Source organism: Oncorhynchus tshawytscha, linkage group LG24 (assembly GCF_018296145.1).
Source record: "Oncorhynchus tshawytscha isolate Ot180627B linkage group LG24, Otsh_v2.0, whole genome shotgun sequence".
Taxonomy (NCBI): Eukaryota; Metazoa; Chordata; class Actinopteri; order Salmoniformes; family Salmonidae; genus Oncorhynchus; species Oncorhynchus tshawytscha.
In genome coordinates, this window is record NC_056452.1 from 5,023,040 (window position 1) to 5,042,668 (window position 19,629).

General features: G+C 41.4%; 1 protein-coding gene across 1 annotated transcript in view; it reads left to right on the plus strand.

Annotated features, from left to right (window-relative positions):
- The window catches only part of nrg3b (neuregulin 3b), a 414,103-nt gene that overhangs the window by 298,664 nt on the left and 95,810 nt on the right, over positions 1-19,629 (plus strand). The window lies entirely within an intron of this gene.

The following is a 19,629-nucleotide window of genomic DNA, read 5'->3' on the forward strand; positions in this document are numbered from 1 at the left end:
AAAAATTAACAAAATACCTAGAAGAAAATCTTGGACCCCTATGCTGGCCTTCCCCCTGTTGGAAGGCTGTATCTACCTCTCCTAAACTAGAGCAAAATACTACTATGTTAAACCGAACCTCAGTAGAGCTCTATCCAGGGTGAACATAATCAAGCTTACACATACGGATTCTGAAGGGAACCACCTCAGTTCTCTAATGTATCTTATGCAATATGCATATTTGAAAGATAACTAAACTTATATATAAAAAAGGAGGTATATCTTCCACAGTATTTTAGTAGGGTATCCTATTAAGGCATGAAAATAGAGAGCTCAGTGGTTAGCCTTGGGTAGCGACTAGGCTAATTAGTATCGTGCCACCTATAGCCGAGGCTGTCCAGCTGCAGCTAGTTGATAAAAGCTAATTATGCCATATACTGTAAATAAAATACTATTCAAACTGTATTGTCCTTGTGAGACCATATGCATACCATCATTATTCATCCCATTAAGTTCCTGGAAGAATAATTGTCATTTTTTGGCAACAGGGTGGAGGCACGTTTCTAATTAACATATGAGTTCACTAGTTGGTCCTTAGTCGCATTAGCATGGCTAGTGTAGGGCCAGGGGCAGAGTATGGGCCTAAATTGGCTAGTTATTCCTATGTCACCTGTTCTCCTGTTGATGTAGGTGCACAACAATGTATTCTTTGGCCCTGGTTGGGTCCACGAATGTCTTCTGCTCGCCGGAGGGAGTGGTGATCTTCAGCATTGCTGGGTAGGGAATGCCAAACTTGGTGTCCAGACAGCGATGTAGGAGCCCACTCAACTTGTTGAAGGGTGACTTCTTCTTCATTACTGCCGCTGTGTAGTTTGGATAAATGCCAAACTTCTGGCCTTGTCCTTGATGCCTTACAGAGAACATCCTCATTTTCCTGAAAGTAGTGGAATTTGACTAGGATGGGTCTGGACGGCTACATCGGTCTGGGTCCATTCTTCAGTGCAGACTGTCAGCTTCTGTGCGCATGGTCAAGGATGGGAGCGTAATCAAGGCCTAGAATTTCCTGTAGCAGTTTAGCTATGAACAGGGTAGGCTGCAATGTCACCGAAAATGTGACTGTTCTCCAGGTCCTCGACCTTGGAAGAAAATTTGATGACATCTGATGATAGCCAGGTGACTTGCTCTTCCAGTGTCACCACTTTGTCGGAGTAAGTCAAGTCAAATTTATTTATATAGCCCTCCGTACATCAGCTGATATCTCAAAGTGCTGTACAGAAACCCAGCCTAAAACCCCAAACAGCAAGCAATGCAGGTGTAGAAGCACGGTGGCTAGGAAAAACTCCCTAGAAAGGCCAAAACCTAAGAAGAAACCTAGAGAGGAACCAGGCTATGTGGGGTGGCCAGTCCTCTTCTGGCTGTGCCGGGTGGAGATTATAACAGAACATGGCCAAGATGTTCAAATGTTCATAAATGACCAGCATGGTCGAATAATAATAAGGCAGAACTGTTGAAACTGGAGCAGCAGCACGGCCAGGTGGACTGGGGACAGCAAGGAGTCATCATGTCAGGTAGTCCTGGGGCATGGTCCTAGGGCTCAGGTCCTCCGAGAGAGAGAAAGAGAGAATTAGAGAACGCACACTTAGATTCACACAGGACACCGAATAGGACAGGAGAGGTACTCCAGATATAACAAACTGACTCTAGCCCCCCGACACATTAACTACTGCAGCATAAATACTGGAGGCTGAGACAGGAGGGGTCAGGAGACACTGTGGCCCCATCCGAGGACACCCCAGACAGGGCCAAACAGGAAGGATATAACCCCACCCACTTTGCCAAAGCACAGCCCCCACACCACTAGAGGGATATCTTCAACCACCAACTTACCATCCTGAGACAAGGCTGAGTATAGCCCACAAAGATTTCCGCCATGGCACAACCCAAAGGGGGGCGCCAACCCAGACAGGATGACCACATCAGTGAATCAACCCACTCAGGTGATGCACCCCTTCCAGGGACGGCATGACAGAGCCCCAGTAAGCCAGTGACTCCCAGTGGGAAGAGGGGAACCGGCCAGGCAGAGACAGCAAGGGCGGTTCGTTGCTCCAGAGCCTTTCCGTTCACCTTCCCACTCCTGGGCCAGACTACACTCAATCATATGACCCACTGAAGAAATAAGTCTTCAGTAAGGACTTAAAGGTTGAGACCGAGTTTGCGTCTCTGACATGGGTAGGCAGACCGTTCCATAAAAATGGAGCTCTATAGGAGAAAGCCCTGCCTCCAGCTGTTTGCTTAGAAATTCTAGGGACAGTTAGGAGGCCTGCGTCTTGTGACCGTAGCATACGTGTAGGTATGTACGGCAGGACCAAATCAGAGAGATAGGTAGGAGCAAGCCCATGTAATGCTTTGTAGGTTAGCAGTAAAACCTTGAAATCAGCCCTTGCTTTGACAGGAAGCCAGTGTAGAGAGGCTAGCACTGGAGTAATATGATCAAATTTTTTGGTTCTAGTCAGGATTCTAGCAGCCGTATTTAGCACTAACTGAAGTTTATTTAGTGCTTTATCCAGGTAGCCGGAAAGTAGAGCATTGCAGTAGTCTAACCTAGAAGTGACAAAAGCATGGATTAATTTTTCTGCATCATTTTTGGACAGAAAGTTTCTGATTTTTGCAATGTTATGTAGATGGAAAAAAGCTGTCCTTGAAATGGTCTTGATATGTTCTTCAAAAGAGAGATCAGGGTCCAGAGTAACGCTGAGGTCCTTCACAGTTTTATTTGAGACGACTGTACAACCATTAAGATTAATTGTCAGATTCAACAGAAGATCTCTTTGTTTCTTGGGACCTAGAACAAGCATCTCTGTTTTGTCCGAGTTTAAAAGTAGAAAGTTTGCAGCCATCCACTTCCTTATGTCTGAAACACATGCTTCTAGCAAGGGCAATTTTGGGGCTTCACCATGTTTCATTGAAATGTACAGCTGTGTGTCATCCGCATAGCAGTGAAAGTTAACATTATGTTTTCGAATAACATCCCCAAGAGGTAAAATATATAGTGAAAACAATAGTGGTCCCAAAACGGAACCTTGAGGAACACCGAAATTTACAGTTGATTTGTCAGAGGACAAACCATTCACAGAGACAAACTGATATCTTTCCGACAGATAAGATCTAAACCAGGCCAGAACTTGTCCGTGTAGACCAATTTGGGTTTCCAATCTCTCCAAAAGAATGTGGTGATCGATGGTATCAAAAGCAGCACTAAGGTCTAGGAACACGAGGACAAATGCAGAGCCTCGGTCCGATGCCATTAAAATGTAATTTACCACCTTCACAAGTGCCGTCTCAGTGCTATGATGGGGTCTAAAACCAGACTGAAGCATTTCGTATACATTGTTTGTCTTCAGGAAGGCAGTAAGTTGCTGCGCAACAGCCTTTTCTAAATTTTTTGAGAGGAATGGAAGATTCGATATAGGCCTATAGTTTTTTATATTTTCTGGGTCAAGGTTTGGCTTTTTCAAGAGAGGCTTTATTACTGCCACTTTTAGTGAGTTTGGTACACATCCGGTGGATAGAGAGCCGTTTATTATGTTCAACATAGGAGGGCCAAGCACAGGAAGCAGCTCTTTCAGTAGTTTAGTTGGAATAGGGTCCAGTATGCAGCTTGAAGGTTTAGAGGCCATGATTATTTTCATCATTGTGTCAAGAGATATAGTACTAAAACACTTGAGCGTCTCTCTTGATCCTAGGTCCTGGGAGAGTTGTGCAGACTCAGGACAACTGAGCTTTGAAGGAATACGCAGATTTAAAGAGGAGTCCGTAATTTGCTTTCTAATAATCATAATCTTTTCCTCAAAGAAGTTCATGAATTTATCACTGCTAAAGTGAAAGTCATCCTCTCTTGGGGAATGCTGCTTTTTATTTAGCTTTGCGACAGTATCAAAAAGGAATTTCGGATTGTTCTTATTTTCCTCAATTAAGTTAGAAAAATAGGATGATCGAGCAGCAGTAAGGGCTCTACGGTACTGCACGGTACTGTCTTTCCAAGCTAGTCGGAAGACTTCCAGTTTGGTGTGGCGCCATTTCCGTTCCAATTTTCTGGAAGCTTGCTTCAGAGCTCGGGTATTTTCTGTGTACCAGGGAGCTAGTTTCTTATGAGAAATGTTTTTAGTTTTTAGGGGTGCAACTGCATCTAAGGTATTGCGCAAGGTTAAATGGAGTTCCTCAGTTAGGTGGTTAACTGATTTTTGTCCTCTGGCGTCCTTGGGTAGACAGACGGAATCTGGAACGACATCAAGGAATCTTTGTGTTGTCTGTGAATTTATAGCACGACTTTTGATGTTCCTTGGTTGGGGTCTGAGCAGATTATTTGTTGCAATTGCAAACGTAATAAAATAGTGGTCTGATAGTCCAGGATTATGAGGAAAAACATTAAGATCCACAACATTTATTCCATGGGACAAAACTAGGTCCAGCGTATGACTGTGACAGTGAGTGGGTCCAGAGACATGTTGGACAAAACCCACTGAGTCGATGATGGCTCCGAAAGCCTTTTGGAGTGGGTCTGTGGACTTTTCCATGTGAATATTAAAGTCACCAAAGATTAGAATATTATCTGCTATGACTACAAGGTCCGATAGGAATTCAGGGAACTCAGTGAGGAACGCTGTATATGGCCCAGGAGGCCTGTAAACATTAGCTATAAAAAGTGATTGAGTAGGCTGCATAGATTTCATGACTACAAGCTCAAAAGACGAAAACGTCATTTTTTTTTTGTAAATTCAAATTTGCTATCGTAAATGTTAGCAACACCTCCGCCTTTGCGGGATGCACGGGGGATATGTTCACTAGTGTAGCCAGGAGGTGAGGCCTCATTTAACACAGTAAATTCATCAGGCTTAAGCCATGTTTCAGTCAGGCCAATCACATCAAGATTAAGTATTTGCGCCGCCTTCCATGCTATTAAGACAGGTGTCCTGTTACTCCAAGTCTTTAATGGAGTCGTTCTTTTTGTTGACCTTGGTGGCGAGAGTAGCTATTTGTGCAGATAGGTCAGTGAATAGTGACTCCACCTTAGCCAGCACAGTCTGTTCAGACTTAATGATAGCCGCCATTACCTTGGCTAAGTCGGGGGGATCAGAGTCTGTGTCAGTGTTCGGTGAGCCTGAGGCTTTATTAGAGGCCTGCTCTTTTGTGACTCGTTGCTGACATTTTATGATGAAAAGGGCAAAAATTTCAGGGGAAAAAAATGGTTTGAGTCCTAATTAAATGTTACAAAATTAACACGGTAGGGGAGGTATTGGTGAAGTATTAATAGTAAATTGTAATCCCTGGACAGGTGCACCGAGAAAACGCGTCTTCATAAGTTGCTGCTCAGCAGAGCCCCCCCCCCAACGTTGTTTTTCTTTACAGAAATGTTTGGCAATTAACTAGGAATGCCTTGGAGATCGACCAGTCGAATGCGATCAACCGGTTGGTGACCACTGCTCTAGAAAGTTCTGGAAGTTCAATCTCGTGCTTCTCTCTGTAGGCTGATATTTCTGCACGGGTGTACAGTTTAGAAGGAACAAGTGAAGAAAAGGTATTTGAGACACAGCATATAACTCAAAGAAGCACTATTGATATTCCTTAAAGAACCCCTCTTGCTCTGCACAGTGTTTGAGTTTCGGGCACCGATACTGCTAGTTCACCCTCGCCATCACCATCACTCTCTCATGTAAACAGTCCACACAGGGCCATCCATCAATGTCATTAGAAACATACGTTATGCTCGGCGCTCTCCCCCAACCCACTACTGCAATAGACACATATGAATATGAACACTACCATTCAAAAGTTTGGGGTCACTTAGAAATGTCCTTGTTTGTGAAAGAAAAGCAAATTTTTTGTCCATTAAAATTATATCAAATTGATCAGAAATGCAGTGTAGACATTGTTAATGTTGTAACTGACTATTCCAGCTGGAAACTGCAATTCTTAATGGAACATCTACATAGGCATACAGAGGCCCATTATCAGCAACCATCACTCCTGTGTTCCAATGGCACATTGTGTTAGCTAATCCACGTTTATCATTTTAAAAGGCTAATTGATCATTAGAAAACCCTTTTGCAATTATGTTAGCACAGCTGAAAACTGTTGTCCTGTTTAAAGAAGTAATACAACTGGCCTTCTTCAGACTAGTTGAATATCTGGAGCATCAGCATTTGTGGTTTCGATTACAGGCTCAAAATGGCCAGAAACAAAAACCTTTCTTCTGGAACTCGTCAGTCTATTCTTGTTCGAAGAAATGAAGGCTATTCCATGCAAGAAATTTCCAATAAACTGAAGACCTCATACAACGCTGTGTACTACTCCGTTCACAGAACAGAGAAAACTGTCCCTACACCATTCTGTATACATCTGACCCTTCCTTGGACACAGTGTTAACTAACCTCCAAATGAGCTTCAATGCCATACAACTCACCTTCTGTGGTCTCCAACTGCTCTTAAATGCAAGTAAAACCAAATGTATGCTTTTCAACCGTTTGCTGCCCACATCTGCCCGCCCGACTAGCATCACTACTCTGGACGGTTCTAACTTAGAATATGTGGACAACTACAAATACCTAGGTGTCTGGCTAGACTGTAAACTCTCCTTCCAGACTCATATTAAACATCTCCAATCCAAAATTAAATCTAGAATTGCAATAAAGCCCACTTCGATTACCACCCTCGTAAAACTGACTATCCTACCAACTTCAGCAATGTCATTTACAAAATAGCTTCCAATACTCTACTCAGCAAACTGGATGCAAACTATCACAGTGCCATCTGTTTTGTTACCAAAGCCCCTTATAACACCCACCACTGCGACCTGTATGGCCCTCGCTACATATTCGTCGCCAGACCCAGTGGCTCCAGGTCATCTATAAGTCGATGCTAGGTAAAGCTCCTTATCTCAGCTCACTGGTCACGATCTCAACACCCACCCGTAGCAAGTGCTCTAGCAGGTATATTTCACTGGCCATCCCCAAAGCCAACATGTCCTTTCACCGCCTTTCTTTCCAGTTCTCTGCTGCCAGTGACTGGAACGAATTGCAGAAATCGCTGAACCTGGAGACTTATATTTCCCTCACTAACTTTAAACATCAGCTATCTGAGCAGCTAACCAATTGCTGCAGCTGTACATAGCCAATCTACCTACCTCATCCCCATATTGTTTTTATATTTTTTTCTGCCCTTTTGCACACCAGTATTTCTACTTGCACATCATCATCTGCACTTCTATCACTCCAGTGTTAATTTGCTAAATTGTAACTACCTCACTACTCTGGCCTATTTGTCTTACCTCCTCATTCCATTTGCACACACTGTATATAGACTTTCTTTTTTCTATTGTGTTATTGACTGTACGCTTGTTTATTCCATGTGTAACTTTGTGTTGTTGTTTGTGTCACACTGCTTTGCTTTATCTTGGCCAGTTCGCAGTTGTAAATGAGTGCTTGTTCTCAACTAGCTTACCTGTTTAAATAAAGGTGAAATAAATAAATCAAATAACCAGAATAGAAAGTGGAGTGGGAGGCCCCGGTGCACAACTGAGCAAGAGGACAAGTAGAGTAGAGTGTCTAGTTTGAGAAACAGATGCCTCACAAGTCCTCAACTGGCAGCTTCATTAAATAGTACCTGCAAAACACCAGTCTCAACGTCAAAAGTGAAGAGGCGACTCCGGGATGCAAAGTTGCAAAGAAAGAGCCATATCTCAGACTGGCCAATAAAAAGAAAAGATTAAGATGGGCAAAGAAACACAGACACCGGACAGAGGAACTCTGCCTAGAAGGCCAGCATCATGTCTAAGTGACCCCAAACATTTGAAAGGTTGTGTATGTATGGCAATAAGTAAGAAGACTGGGTTTGCATCCCAAATAGCACCCTATTCCCTATATAGCACACTTCCTTTGGCCAGGACACAGGGTGCCGTTCAGGAAACAGGGTGCCATTCACAACAGAATGACACTCTTACTCACGGTTGCACAAAAAGCGCTATAAGCAAATCACACCCCAAAATATTCGAATGAGCCGCCGGCCCTACATTTTACTTATCACTAAAAGAAAATAAAAAAATTCTGAACTGCAAAGGCACCCTTGAGAAACCCTATATTCTTAATGTGTACAGTCCTAGGTGACATGTGAGCCATGTATATATGAGCCAAGTATAAATGTGCTAGTATCTTCAGCTCAGTACTTGATAGATGGACCGTGTCCTAAACAGCACCCTGTTCCCTATAGTGCACCCATAAGGTTAGAAAAGGGGATATATTGGAATGACTGCATGGCAGGAGGGGCAGCTGATTGACTGAACATCAAGCCCTTCCATTCCCAGTCCCATTCTCCCTTCCTCTTTAACCTCCCCCTTGCTACCATAAACCTTCATCCATTTTACTCAGTTGCTAATTAATGAGCTAGTTGGTAATTAGTCTCGAAGGAGTATTCCCTATCCCTGCTCCCCATGCCCAGACAAAGAGTTATATTTCTCCCCGACTCTAGCATGTGGTGGTAAAAGCACTATAGAAAGTTAACACTACAACTTCAACAAATTGAAAATGCACTTTGTGTGATATTGTCTAGTCTGCACCACCTTGGAAATGTAATTAGCGTAATAAAAAAATCCATAAAAGTCTGTTTGCACTAGAGACATCTGCATCTGCGGTGGAAGGTGGCAGAGCTACAACGATGTTGTCAGACTAGGATATATCCCAAAAATCTGTATTTTCACGAAAATGTCTGTAGTGTCTGAACCGTTTGGGCTACATATGACCCCTCAATGGAAAGATAAAATTCTCATGAACACGAGAGTGTTCTCCACTTTGCTCTACAACTCCCACAAGCATCACGGGACTTGTCGAAGTCGTTACCGCCGATATGCCAACTTCTGACTGTAGCGTCAGAACGGTTTGGGCTACACGCTAAAGACGTCTAAATACTAGGTTCAGTTTGCTCCTACCAGAACTTGGCTAGGCATAGTGAATGTCTGTGCCTCGCATATTCCCTTGAAAATAAATTTGGTTATATTACTCTTTGTCCCTCTTGAGACGGCGTACACAACAACATACATTTACACTTTCCCAAAATAGTCCAGATAAATCAAGAGATCTGGCATTATTTTTGTCAATTTTGCAGAGAAGGTAATATTCGCAGAATTTTTACATCTAGGATGTTTGGTGCAGTATCTCTCAAGTGAAAAAATGTGCATGAAAACTAGTTGTCCGTCTGCTCGAACAGACTAAATAAAACCTGCCGAACACCAAAGCGAATTAAACTGTTTTGACTGGGATATGATAAACTCAATGAAGAAAAAACATTATTTTGCAATGGGATTGTTTTTTCTCCCGGTCAATTTGGCCAGCAACAATTTTATTTGTTGCTGGCCAAATTGCAAATAGAAACCTCAAACAGAAACCTCTCTCTCTCTCTCTCTCTCATAAATATGCACACAGACACACACACATAATGATAGGAAATTGTCTTTCTGAAAAGCAATTAATTTCTCTGAGCTTTTAACACAATGCACATTAGTGACATCTGCTGGTCATCAATAAATATAAATAGACGTTTTTTTCCACAAAATATTCATCAAACTCCATGGCACTGTGTTTAGTCGCTGGTGTTAATAGCCTACAATCAGTTAGAATAACAGGTTTGTATTTTACATAAGGCCCAAAATAATTCCTTTAAGTTGACTATTTTTGAAAAACTGTAATTCTATGGCATTATTCGGGTTGCTTAAAACAGAAGTTTATACAATACCAAATAAAATAAAGAATTTCAACAATGGGCAGAAAGTGTGGTTTCACATAAAACTATCTCCGAATAGAGTGCCTTTACCAGGACTCGACCCCATATACTGTCGTCTCTGAGTGTTCCTGACTCTACCTGCTGTGCTACTGTTCAATGCAGTAATTTGAACAAATCCAAACTTGATTTCTAAGTACAGTATGGTGTCCAGTAAAGGTCGGTCTTTGAAAGCAACTTGGAATCGAAGAAAGGACCCGAACCACGGGGAAATCAGTGGTATCTCACATTTTGTATCAGTTTGTATCAACCAAAGCTTCGGACATTATTGATCACGTGATAATGTTACTTTGAAATGAGCATCGGTACATTGTATTCAGTGCTTTGAAAACTGCATCGGAGCTCCGGTATCAATCGTCCAATCACTAAACACACTCACGCACAGTCATCATCATGCACATCCTTTATCGTATTCAAGCACACAATCGACTTGCACATTCGCACAAACGCATTTGTCTACAAAGCATTGTTTGAATCTTATTGAAGGATGTCAGCTTGTTTCACAATGACACAGAGACAGAGACAGAGGGGGAGAGATAGAGACAAAACAAAAGGAGAGTGGAGATAAACAGATAGCCAGACAGACATTTGAGTTGTGACTCAGAATGCTAACGAGGCATTTCAGCATAGAGAGGGTAGGAAGGTGTGACTAGAAACAGGAAAATGTGAGACGCAAATACTCTTTCATGCCTCCTGGTGCCATGATAGCGTGCTTTATGTGTGTAACAAAAGCAATCTGGTAACACCTTTTTGTATAGTCTGCTAATTTGGTGTTTACTTCAGTCATCCCTTTTTTGTTTCTTTTCACTGAAATTCACTATAGTTTAATACTAATACTGTACAAATAACCAATATGTTTGCGCTGTCTACCCAATAAAGATAGCCTGGAACCAGGCTATTACCATTACATTTAATTATTTTATATAAGTACCAGAGAGTGCCCATTATATCCACAATATACCAGGTATATTTCATACCGGCCAGGTTCCTAACAATTGAACTGCCCTCTCACATTTGCATTCACGTGGAAAAACAGTCATTAAGCTTTCATCCAAAGCGTCTTTCAAAACATTGACAATGACACATAATATATTCAGAGTGGCTCTGCAATATGCTCTAACCCACTGAGCCATTGGATCCCCAGTTCCCACCTCAGAAGCAGGCAGACCACTGAGGTGGGACGGTTGTCTGTCAAAACAAGACTAGAAATAAGTAGAAATTAGGCCCAAGGAAATTCCATCAAAGGTCCGAATCAAACCTTAGTTGAATCCAAATTATTTGTGTGGTACTTTTTGGGGTCAAAATCTAATTTGAGTTGAATCAAACAGACTGGTACGGCACTTTCTTATACACTTTGTTCTACATTAGTCGCAAATCAATGTTTGAAGGAGAGAGAGAACGTTTTCTTAAGTATCCTAGGTGAATGGAACTAAGATGCTGCCAATGATTTTGACTGGCCGGTCTTGTTAATGCATTGATTGTGTATGGTCTATGGCACTGGGCATTTTTTCAATCGAAGATTAGGTACCCAAACCCATAAGAGAAAACCCATAAGAAATGTTAATTAATTTGTTTCAGTACAATCTAAATAAAACTGGAACAAATATTACAGCAGGATGTCACTGAATATGTTGATTGGGTGTCTCATTTGATGGACACAGTATACATGCAACCAACTGGTTTCCATTTTGTGGAACAAACACAATGAAAAAGAGATGCCTCTTCAAATGCCTGTTGCCATGAATTTCAAACAAATAGCTCTGTCTGAGGAAAATCCTTGCAGTGTCGCTAAGCATTTGGAGTTGGTGGTGAAGTTGGACAAGCGCGGTGACTGTTAACGCAAAGTTTGTCTGCTGCTCTTGAGGATGAGAATAGAACAGAAACAGAGCATGCTCAACTAAGTCTACAGGCCATATGGGTGCTTCTGCTGAGTTAAAGGCGAACCTGAAATATAAATGAATGGAGAGAAAAAACAGATATCCAACACATCATCCAGTGCTGTAGATTTATTTGGCACAAACTTAGGAAAGTACAAAACTGTGTGTGTGTGTGTGTGTGTGTGTGTGTGTGTGTGTGTGTGTGTGTGTGTGTGTGTGTGTGTGTGTGTGTGTGTGTGTGTGTGTGTGTGTGTGTGTGTGTCAGCATGTGGATGACGCTCAGGGAAAATAACAAACTCATTTATAAAACTGAATGTGTTGCGGTACTGAGCAACTTAGGTCATCATATGGGTGCTTGGCCAAAGGGTTGTCTAAAAATATAAATGTGTAAAAAAGACCAGAACTCATGTCATTGAGCTAAAATAGATTTATTTGACACACTCAGCGGAGGCATAGAACCGAAACGTCTTGCTTGAGGAAAACCTAAAATCTCACAAAACTGAATCATGTGAAGTCAAGTGTCTCCTGAAGTGTCTCTCGTAGATCTAACAGCACGAGGCCTGCAGACCTGGGTTCAAATAGTATTTAAAAGTGGAACTCACAGCATTTTAGCAACATGGAATGCTTTAAAATCTGTTCATATACACCCCACAGGAAGAATATGACACCTTTTTTTTCTGACAATCAGATAAATTAGATATGGTCATTTTCACATTTTCATAAATGTATAGAATGTTTGGGAATGATGTATAGTAAGGCATTTGTGAAAATTATATAGCAATATAGAATGGGAAAGCGGCTGTTCGTTTAGATAAGTAATAGACACTGCAGTAAATAAAACCACATGTCCTGTCCAGGACCGGAGTCTACGCAGACCGGTGCACCATAGCCAATCAGAGCTACAGTAAGCCTATATGCAAATTCATTGTATTCAGAAAGTATTCAGACCCCTTCACTTTTTCCTAATTTTCTTATGTTACAGCCTTATTCTAAAACGTCTTAAATCATTTAGGCCCTTGATCAATCTACACACAATACCCCATAATGACAAAGCAAGAACATGTTATTTGAAATTTTTGCAAATTTCTAAGATGCAAAAAAACAAAATATCACATTTACATAAGTATTAAAAACCCTTTACTCAGTACTTTGTTGGATCACCGTTGGCAGCGATTACAGCCTCAAGTCTTCTTGGGTATGACGCTACAAGCTTGGCACACCTGTAGTTGGGGAGTTACTGTCACGCTCTGGCCATAGAGAGGCTTTTATTCTCTATTTTGGCTAGGCCAGGGTGTGACTAGGGTGGGCATTCTATGTTCATTTTCTATGTTTTGGATTTCTGTGTTGTTTGGCCGGGTGTGGGTCTCAATCAGAGGCAGCTGTCTATCGTTGTCTCTGATTGAGAACCATACTTAGGTAGCCTTTTCCCACCTGTGTGGTGTGGGTAGTTATTTTCTGTTTAGTGTTTTGCACCTGACGGAGCTGTTTCGGTTGTTCTTTTGTTACTTGTTGTATTTGGTGTTCAGTTTAATAAATAACATGAACACGTACCTCGCTGCACCTTGGTCCTCACCTTCTTCCACCAACGGCCGTTACAGTTTCTCCCATTCTTCTCTGCAGATCCTCTCAAGCTCTGTCAGGTTGGATGGGGAGCATTGCTGCACGGCTATTTTCAGGTATCTCCGCGGATGTTAGATCGGGTTCAAGTCTGGGCTCTGGCTGGGCAGCTCAAGGACATTCGTTGTCCTGTTGGAAGGCGAACCTTCACCTCTGCCCGAGGTCCTGAGCACTCTGGAGCAGGTTTTTATCAAGGATCTCTCTGTACTTTGCTCTGGTCATCTTTCCCTCAATCCTGACTAGTCTCTCAGTCCCTGCAGCATCCCCACAGCATGATACTGCCACCACCATGCTTCACTGTAGGGATGGTGCCAGGTTTCCCCCAGATGCAACGCTTGGCATTCAGGCCAAAGAGATCAATCTTGGTTTCATCAGACCAGACAATCTTGTTTGTCATGGTCTGAGAGTCGTGTAGGTGCCTTTTGGCAAACTCCAAGCGGGCTGTCATGTGCCTTTTACTGAGGAGTGGCTTACTTCTGGCCACTGTACAATAAAGGCCTGATTGGTGGAGTGCTACAGCGATGGTTATCCTTCTGAAAGGTTCTCTCATCTCCACAGAGGAACTCTTGAGCTCTGTCAGAGTGACTATCAGGTTCTTGGTCACCTCCCTGACCAAGGCCCTTCTCCACTGATTCCTCTGCTTGGCCGGGCGGCCAGCTCTAGGAAGAGTCTTTGGTAGTTCCAAACTTCTTCCATTTAGGAATGATGGATGCCACTGTTTTCTTGGGGACCTTCAATGCTCCAGAAATGTTTTGGTACCCTTCCCCAGATCTGCACCTCGACACAATCCTGTCTCAAATCTCAATAGACAATTCCTTCGACCTCATGGCTTGGTTTTTGTTCTGACATACACCGTCAACTGTAGGACCTTATATAGACAGGTGCCTTTCCAAATCATGTCCAATCAATTTAATTTACCACAGGTGGACTCCAATGAAGTTGTAGAAACATCTCAACGATGATCAATGGAAACAGGATGCACCTGAGCTCAATTTTGAGTCTCATAGCAAAGGGTCTGAATACTTATGTAAATAAGTTTATTTTTATTTTTATACATTTGCAAAAATATCTAAGAACATGTTTACACTTTGTCATTATTGGGTATTGTGTGTAGATTGATCACAAAAACATTTAATTTAATCCATTTTAGAATAAGGCTGTAGAGTAACAAATTGTGGAAAAAAGGAAAGTGTCTGAATACTTTCCAAATGCACTGTAAGCCACTTGGCACAAGGGCCTGCCATCATTCACTTTGAACTTTACAGGCAGTAGCAACAGCGCAACTTCAGAACGCATTCACCCAAAGCCACAAAATACACCTGAATGGATTTCAGGAAATACAGTGGGGCAAAAACGTATTTAGTCAGCCACCAATTGTGCAAGTTCTCCCACTTAAAAAGATGAGCGAGGCCTGTAATTTTCATCATAGGTACACTTCAACTATGACAGACAAAATGAGGGGGAAAAATCCAGAAAATCACATTGTATGATTTTTAATGAATTTATATGCAAATTGTGGTAGAAAATAAGTATTTGGTCACCTACAAACAAGCAAGATTTCTGGCTCTCACAGACCTGTAACTTCTTCTTTAAGAGGCTCCTCTGTCCTCCACTCGTTACCTGTATTAATGGCACCTGTTTGAACTTGTTATCAGTATAAAAGACACCTGTCCACAACCTCAAACAGTCACACTCCAAACTCCACTATGGCCAAGACCAAAGAGCTGTCAAAGGACACCAGAAACAAAATTGTAGACCTGCACCAGGCTGGGAAGACTGAATCTGCAATAGGTAAGCAGCTTGGTTTGAAGAAATCAAGTGTGGGAGCAATTATTAGGAAATGGAAAACATACAAGACCACTGATAATCTCCCTCGATCTGGGGCTCCACGCAAGATCTCACACCGTGGGGTCAAAATGATCACAAGAACGGTGAGCAAAAATCCCAGAACCACATGGGGGGACCTAGTGAATGACCTGCAGATCGTCATAATAAGTGGACCAAAGCGCAGCGTGATCTGGGTTCCACATATTTTATTACTGGGTGAAACACACAGCAAAACAAAACAATAATCTCAAACAAACCGTGACACTACCATAGTGCTCACAGGCAACTATACAAAGTCAAGATCCCACAAAGCACAATGGTGAAATGGCTACCTAAATATGATCCCCAATCAGGGACAACGATAAACAGCTGCCTCTGATTGGGAACCATACCAGGCCAACATAGATATATAATTCACCTAGATAAACCACCCTAGTCACTGTCAAACCCCAACCAACATAGAGAGCTGTTTATTCTCTATGGTCAGGGCGTGACAGACCCAAACTGGCCATTTGTTTTATTTGAAAAATATGTCCCTTTGTAATGTACAATTATGTACATAGGATGCTGTATACAGCATTTTAACATATAAAACAATAAATAATAATAAGATATACATAATATTGGCCAGCCTTTTCTGATATGCTAATAGATGTGTATAATATGCTGCGACCCAGATAAATAAGTAAGTATTTAATAACTCCAAATAACAAAACAAAACATAGGTTGTCGTACATTTGAACTTAAAACATGTTTTTCATTGTGCACTGCATGAATCACCGGTGCGGTTGAATGCAACATTGCTGTGTGGTGCACTCAAATTGTAGCTATCGTACTTGAACAGCCAACATAGGCTTCTGCTCAAATGTTGCTGTAACAGGTCTACATGTTTCTGTTGCATGGTGTTTTGTTGCAGGTTCTGTTTTTTGGTTATTAATTGTCAAGCTTAAAAACCGAAGCCAGACTGCAACATTTTACTAGCCTAACTAGGACTGTAAGGATGTGTCTGTACACTTTTCCTCTGCTGTGTGCTGTAAACAGGACACACAATGCTCAATTGAAGTTGAATTCACCGAGCTCATCAGGCTGTAATTTTATAAAGTAGATAACTCAACTGTTGACTCATGTATACTCATTTGTGTGTCCTATTCAGCCCGCGGGCCTTGTGTTTGATACATGTGTGCTAGCCTATTAGCCACGCTATGAATGACTTTTGATCATTGCCCTTGCTAGTTTGATTGTATTGACATTCCCAGCCTTAGTTACAGTTATCTGTTTTTGTTTAAAATATTGAGTAATTTAAACTAAAACGGTGCATACCGAATGGGCTTTGGCAGCAAACAATATACCAGGCCAGCTGTGACCTAACACAACCTAATAGCAATATTTTTTGGACTACTAAGAAATGCATTGGTGAATTATATTAATAATAAATTGAACTACATCCATCTATAGTTGAAGTCGGAAGTTTACATACACCTTAGCCAACTACATTTAAACTCAGTTTTTCACAATTCCTGACATTTAATCCTAGTAAAGATTCCCTGTCTTAGGTCAGTTATTTTAAGAATTTGAAATGTCAGAATAATAGTTGATAGAATGATTTATTTCAGCTTTTATTTATTTCAGCACATTCCCAGCGGGTCAGAAGTTTACATACACTCAATTAGTATTTGGTAGCATTGCCTTTAAATTGTTTAACTTGAGTCAAATGTATCGGGTAGCCTTCCACAAGCTTCCCACAATAAATTGGTTGAATTTTGGCCCATTCCAACTGACAGAGCTGGTGTAACTGAGTCAGGTTTGTAGGCCTCCTTGCTTGTACATGCTTTTTCAGTTCTGCTCACACATATCTACAGGATTGAGGTCAGGGTTTTGTGATGGCCACTCCAATACCTTGACTTTGTTGTCCTTAAGCCATTTTGCCACAACCTGAAGTAATGACCCAAAGTATGCTTAGGGTCATTGTCCATTTGGAAGACCCATTTGCGACCAATCTTAAACTTCCTGGCTGATGTCTGAGATGTTGCTTCAATATATCCACATAATTTTCCGCCCTCATGATGCCATCTATTTTGTGAAGTGCACCAGTCCCTCCTGGAGCAAAGCACCCCCACAACATGATTCTGCCACCCCCGTGCTTCACGGTTGGGATGGTGTTTTTCGGCTTGCAAGCCTCTCCCTTTTTGCTCCAAACATAACAATGGTCATTATGTTTAAAAAATGCAATAATTTTTTCATCAGATCAGAGGACATTTCTACAAAAACTGCGATATTTGTCCCCATGTGCAGTTTCAAACCATAGTCTGTCTTTTTTGTTTAGGGTTTTGGAGCAGTGGCTTCTTCCTTGCTAAGTGGCCTTTCAGGTTATGTCGATATAGAACTCTTTTTACTGTGGTTATAAATACTTTTGTACCTGTTCCCACCAGCATCTTCACAAGGTCCTTTGCTGTTGTTCTGGAATTGATTTGCACTTTTTGCACCAAAGTACGGTCCTCTCTAGGACACAGAACACGTCTCTGTCCTGATCGGTATGACGGCTACGTGGTCCCATGGTGTTTATTCTTGCGTACTATTGTTTGTACAGATGAACGTGGTACCTTCAGGCGTTTGGAAATTGCTCCCAAGGATGAACCAGACTCGTGGAGATCTACAATTTTTTTTCTGAGGTCTTGCCAGATTTCTTTTGATTTTCCCATGATGTCAATCAAAGAAGCACTGTGTTTGAAGGTAGACATCCACAGGTACACCTCCAATTGACTCAAAGTATGTCAATTAGCCTAGCAGAAGCTTCTAAAGCCATGACATCATTTTCTGGAATTTTCCAAGCTGTTGAAAGGCACAGTCAACTTAGTGTATGTAAACTTCTGACCCACTGGAGTTGTGATACAGTGAATTATTGGAATTGTTGGAAAAATGACTTGTTTCATGCACAAAGTAGATGTCCTGACCGACTTGCCAAAACTATAGGTTGTTAACCTTTCTGGCGCAGGCGTTCTGCTAGCAATCCACCTCGACAACATCCGGTGAAAATGCAGAGTGCGAAATTCAAATTACAGAAATAGAAACATTTAACATTCATGAAAATACAAGTGTCAAACATCAAAATAAAGCTTAACTTCTTGTTAATCCAGTGTCAGATTTCGAAAAGGCTTTACGGCGAAAGCACACCATGCGATTATCTGAGGACAGCGACCCGCATACAAAAGCATGAAAAACATTTTTCAACCAGGCAGGTGCGATATAATAAAAGCCTTAGCTTTGAAGATTTTCTTCTGTTGGCACTCCAAAAAGTCCCAGCTACATCACAAATGGTCCTTTTGTTTGATAAAGTCTTTCTTTATAACCCCCAAAACTCAGTATAGCTTGCTTAAAAAATGAATCCCAAACGTTACCAATAAACTTCTCCAAACAAGTCAAACAACGTTTATAATCAAACCTCAGCTACCCTAATACGTAAATAAATGATACAATTTAAGATGAAGAATCGTTATTGTCTTTACCGGAGATAAACAACCAAGACCTCTTACCTCTCATCCACACGCATGAAAACACTACAGCCAAAATGGAAGCCACTTAGAAAAACTACAAATTCTTGCTCATTTTTCCAACAACAAGCCTGAAACTCTTTCTAAAAATTATTTTAACAGTTATAGAAACGTTAGAGTGTTTTCTATCCAAATCTACCAATTATATGCATATCCTAGCTTCTAGGCCTGAGTAACAGGCAGTTTACTTTGGGCACACTTTTCATCCGGACGTCAAAATACTGCCCCTTAGCCCAAAGAGGTTTTAACAAGACATTTGTGGAGTGGTTGAAAAACAAGTTTTAATAACTCCAACTTAAGTGTATGTAAACTTCAGATTTCAACTGTATTCTGCCAACATTGCCATACTGTACGTCATGGAATTTTGAGTCGAAAAAATTATTTTTAAAACCTCTTATAAAGTTGGTTTTGAAGCATAAAGTGCAAATTTTATATTTTTTAATGATATTGTTGCCTATTTCATATCTGCAAAGTAGTTAAAACGCTGTAAGTTCACCTTTAAACACTTGATTGAGCCTGCCTGGAGTGTTTGAGCCTGCCTGGGTTCCATTGTTAACGTTGTGCCATATGAGCTCAATCAAGCGTAGATACTTGGAAGAAAACAAATACTTTTTGAACCCAGGTCTGGATGAGAGGGAGTATTTCCATCCCAGTCCTTCCAATACCTCCACTGGTACATGACATTACTGTCAGGACTGTGCTATCAGTGGGTTGCAGGCACTGCTTAGGATGGGCCAAAACTGCCCTCTTCTTTTCTCTCTCTTTCTTCCCATCCTCATTAGCATACTCGTCCTCCAATATGAGTTTACTCTCCAATATGAGTTTACTCTCCATCTCTCCCTCCAGTCTCTGAATCATTTCCCCAAAAATTTGAATCTTCTTGAATGTCTTCTTTCTCTCCTTTGTTTCCTTTGAAGATGGACATACATATGCTACACAAACTTGTACTTGCACGT